The following is a 5,386-nucleotide window of genomic DNA, read 5'->3' as shown; positions in this document are numbered from 1 at the left end:
TATAAACAGAGCAAGGCATATAAACATCCTATATGTAGTACATTCAGTTGAATAAACAGTTTGCATACTAATGTAAACAGCTTAGGTGTTTTAGTGTGCTGGTGCTATGGCAGGTTCTTAGATACAGATTTTAGAACTCAAAATGAAATGTGCATATTCAGGTTTTTCAATCAAAATTAAATATACTCAGGGACTGCACCTATTTTCTCCCTTGATCTTGAAAATTCTTTTCTCAGTGCCATCAGTGAATACCATAAAGTTATGTTTGATTTGTAACAGCTTTCACCTTATTTTTCATGAAGAGGTGTCTGTAAATAGTAGTGTGAGTTTCACCCCCAAATTTCAATCCCCCCAACCCCCCCCCAACCCCCCCAATTCATGAGCTGAAGCATGAATACTTAAGGTTTATAACAGAGGCACTGTCATTGCTTGCCTTCTAGGAAAATTAAACAAAAAAAAGAAAAATAGCTTATGAGAGATTTGTAATTTGCCTAAGAAGGAAGAAGAAATTTGGTAGAAAATTGAATCTGCTAATTGATTCTATGTTGCATATGTTGCATATTAGCTGGGGCTGTGTTGACAAAATTTCATCACTGACTGCCTTTAAACTCTGATGTTTAAACCTTGCTCTATGGCCAGCTACATTAAATGCATTCTCTTTTCAATGCACAAAAAGAAGGGACTCCTAGAAGAGGCCTTCCAAAGTCTGTCATCAGCTAAATTAGGAAATTAAAATTGATTCCTAGGAGTCATGTTACAAAAGTTATGGGTTCTTTTAAGAAATTCAGCATATGAAATACAGTTGAGCCCATAAGCACAGACAAAAGGATATTTTTAAAAGCCCGGAGCAGAGGTAAGCCATGATGCTGCAGCATTTATTTCTCTCTTAATTACAGGTGTTGATGTCTGGGCCATCTGGCCTGTCTCATAACAAAATCTCACCAGCCAAAGAGTTCAGAAATAAATAGACAATTGGTTAAAATGCATTGACTGCATGCACTGCTGAGTAAGCAATTGTTGTCAACTAAAGCTGAGTTTCCTCAGCAGAGATCGTGGTGCAGTTTCTCCAAGTGCTCTATTAACATGTAGGACTAAAATTTGCATTCTGTCTAAGAGGGAGCCAAATGGGGCATTCAAGAGAGCATCATCAAGAAAAGTTCAAGCCCAGACTAACAAAGACTGTCACTCTTTCAAGTGCTCAGATAAGCTTTACAACCAGTTTAGGCAGTTCTTGTATAGTTCATTTATTTTCAGCTCAAGTACCCATACACTGCAGTTCATCTGCATTTTTATCACTGATTTTTACCTCATACCAGGGTAGAAAACTAATGTGGTAAACATTGTGTTCTAGATTCACACTGCCAAGTTTTGGGGTCCAAACTGTGATGCCTCTGATAGTAATTTTATTCCTTTCTCTCTCCCCAGAGCAGATGAAGGTGGCCAGGTGCCTTGAGAGGGGGATTCAGCTCAAAGGGAAATTTCATCTAGAAGTAACTGCCTGTGTATGCTGACCACCAAATCCCAGGTGGATGCCAAAAGCTTGTAGGGTGGATTCAGACAACCTGCTTGTGCAGCTGATGCTTTCTGTGCCCACAGGTAGCTCAATGAAATACAGGAAGGAAAAGAGGTATGGCTCATGAAACATAGAATCACTGAGGCTGGAAAAGAACTCTAAGATCATTGAGTCCAACCCTTAACCCAGCAACAGCATGTCTGCCACTAAACCATAGTCCCAAAAGCCACATCCACATGCCTTTTGAACACTCCCAGGGGTGGTGATTCTACCACTTCCCCGAACAGCTTGTTCCAATGCCTGACACCCTTCACTTTCCATAAAGAATTCTTCCCTAATCCAAACCTCCCCTGAAACAACAACAGATGCTGTTTCCTCTGGTCTTACCTGTAGAATTGGTGGGCATCAGTTTATGAAATGTGTGCTGACAAAAGTCCCATTGGTATCTCTATTGCACCAATGAGCCAAAGCTGGCTCATCTGGAAGTTACTATAACCAGAATATTTTAGATGTGATTCTAATTCCCTCCAAGCTGTATGCTGAAACTATAGAAAAGCAGGGATTTTTTTTAGAAATCCATTCTGACTGCTAAGTAAAAGGATAATGCTGGCAACATAGGGGTGCCTGAAGTGAGACTGACGCTCAGGTCACTCTTGTGAGCTCCAGTTTCTGGTTTCATCAGGACTTTGTTGGCTCATGTTTTCCCTTGCTGTGATAAAGGACATCATCTGTTTTCAGATATGCTCATGAAACTTCCATTGACATCATTGGGAGTTGTACATGAATAGCTAACACCAGGATCTGGGCCTTAAAAGTTTATGGTGCCCTGAGGAGTTTTTATGTATTTTGCTTGGTTTCATCTGTGAATATCCTGGGATACAGCTGCTCAACCAAACAACAAACATACTTTAGGAACTCAAACTGTTCATGAAACACTATCTAGTACAAATAAAGGTGTCCTCAGGGCATGAAGTAAATGTATGGAATTTATGCAATATTCATGCATTTGCTTTACATCACTAATGTTTTTCTTGTGTATTCAGTGAATTACTCCATCATGGAATTTTTTCATGAAAATATTACAGCAGAAATAAAGCATGGAATAAGGGACAAAAATATCAGGAAATTGACAAGAATACTGATAAACTGTATAATAAACATTTCTAAAAATTGTCTCAAGAGTTCAGAAAAACTTCTATATATATCCCTATATTTTGGCTGAAGAAAGATTGATTAAATTTACAATATGCCACAGAATATCATGAACATGACACCATTTTCCTTTTAAGTGGAGCAATTTGTTTTTTATGGTAAATGATTGCAAAAAAATCCATTAGATAGCTATTTAGTCTTGATAATAGATTAAAAGCAGTATCATATAACCAAAGCACTATCACTCCAGAGTAGAGCTGTATTGCAGTGGCAGTCACAGATAAGAAATGTGACACTGCAAGCCCCTTTCTGGGGTCACTGCTCCCTCAGCTGCTGCAGAGCTGGGAGCCACCAAGACATTTTCTTCCTTTTTTCTCTGGGATCATTAGGAATGTTAAATCCCACTCAGTCTTGCATTTACCTAAGAAGAAAGACTCATTTCATCTCCACATGGCACAGGGGAACAGGGAAAGGGAAACATCAAAAGTTGCCATTCTTGAAAAGATTCATAACTCTACTGCCAAAATCTATCTCCAAGAGAATTAAATACAGTTTTTGCATTAAGTTCTGATCCTGGAAGTTAGAAATGTGAGTGGATACCAAATCTTATTATTTCTGGAAGGGTTTTGTAGGAGAATAAAAATTTTCTATGTTTGGCTGTCACAAGATTCAAAACCAAAATGCATATTTCAGATGCTTTCTGAGCCAGCCATAAGCTGTATACACTGTCATGATACAGAAAAGATTTTAGATTAGAGACTAATATGATTGTAGATATCAGATTAGCAATAAAACTATGAAGAAACTATGGCTGAACTGTAAAACCAGCAGGTAGAAGAGACTTTTACTAAGAGCAAAACACATATTTTTGATTGATTAGTCACTGAAATGAGCTAATGAGGGAAGACATCTGCATGTTGAAATTCTTACAGTCAGAGTCTTTGATCCATGTTAGTGTCTCACAGTTGATGCCTTTCTGGAACATATACTTTAATTAAATACAAGATACTGGCTATATGCAGGTGTGTCAGGGTGGAAATCTAACATTTTGAGATGCACTAAAGCTTTTACTTGATTAAATAGCCCAAATATTTTGTGGGACTTTTGTTTTTGTGTTGTCGTTTTTGTTTTCTTTCCTGTGTGGGTTTTTTTCCTATGGAAAATAAGGTTCACCCTTGTGAAAACTGTTGAGTAGAGTATGTTGAGGGGATTTTCTTTTCCTTTGGTGTGCAAATGTAGGTCATGAAGTATGGTATCCTGAAGGGTAGATAAGTTATCTCTGGATTATTTGTAATGCCATGATTGTGACTTTGTAGACAAAGTTATGAAAAATCAGCAGAAATTATGACATTAATAGCTTTTTTTTTCCTGTTCATGCTGTATTGTTTTGAATAGTTATGTCTGCTGAAAAATATTTCTTACACATGAGGTTTTTTTTTCTGGTAACACTGTCCAAAGCCTGCAGACAAAAGTAGGGCAAAAGAATGGGCTACAACAAAAATGGAGAGCTGTTAAACTCTCATCATCAGGTTTTTCCTGATGGAGGATTGATAGCTGAAGCTAAGCTGACCACAGTGAACACACTGCCTTCTCAATAAGACAAACCCTTGCTCTAAGAATTTGTGCAGCAAATGAATTTCTCTTAGAGCTTCAGTATCTTTATAAACTGTGCTGGTTTTTTGGTTTTTTTTTTAATTGAGGGATCTGATCTGAAAAAAAAATATCTACCAAAACTTTGGGCAGGTTTTCTCCAAACATAGTTACCCATAACATTAAGAAACAAAATAAAGAAGTACTTATATTTATTTATGTATTTTTAATTTATCTACATTCACATTGTATTTCAGTATGGCTTTGTCTGGGCCACAGAGGTTCCTGCTATTATTATAGGTAATGGTCAAAATATTTGTTTGTCATTCTGTTTAAATCCCTGATAAAAGCTATCACCAGTGTCTCCCAGTGGACTAATGTTATTGTAGGCACCAAGACAGGGGAATTGGAAGTTCTCTGGAGCCACTGACCATGAAGATCTTCAGTGCCCAGGGGTGGCACAAGAGGAGGCAGAATAGGGAGAAGAGCACGATGAGCTCAGAGGCACAGGTGAAACTGAAGAAGGCAGGGACATCCCAGCAAAGTGATAAAGCTGCAGGAAACAGGAAATGGAAAAGCGAGAGGCCGGTGTTCAAATATTATTATGTTATGATTCATATACAATTGGCTGGAAAAGTTACTCTGAAATGGATGATGCCAGCATTGTAAAGAAATCAGAAATGGAAGAGAATACACAGCAAGTATATAAGTAAAATACTGCACACTATCAATATCTTTCCTCTACTCTGTATTGCTGAAAGACCTGTTGCCATTAGAGCACTCAGACATACATACACCTCCCTCTGCATTTGCTTTTGAAAATGCTTGGTTCTCAGTTCCCATATTCCTGACACGCTCACACCCTGGAGGAATCAGTAGATTGCACAGGGTGTAAAAGTCATCCCAGACTCCTGCCTTCAACCTCTTTAATATTTGATGAAGAGTGTGGGTACACCCTGATGCTTATCACAGTATCACCCAGTGTGGTTTAAGACCTGGTTGATTCTGTTGTGTTAAGAGGGAAGAAATAAAAGGGATTGTAACCATAAGTGTTTGAATATAATGTATATGTTCATGTTAGAGGCAGACAAAGTTATTATACAGCTTAAATATTTCAGTAAATAAGGCTAT

The sequence above is a fragment of the Cyanistes caeruleus genome, chromosome 1, assembly GCF_971803275.1.
Source record: "Cyanistes caeruleus chromosome 1, bCyaCae1.hap1.1, whole genome shotgun sequence".
Taxonomy (NCBI): domain Eukaryota; kingdom Metazoa; phylum Chordata; class Aves; order Passeriformes; family Paridae; genus Cyanistes; species Cyanistes caeruleus.
The sequence above is the reverse complement of the archived record's forward strand: the minus strand, read 5'-3'. Positions refer to the sequence as shown.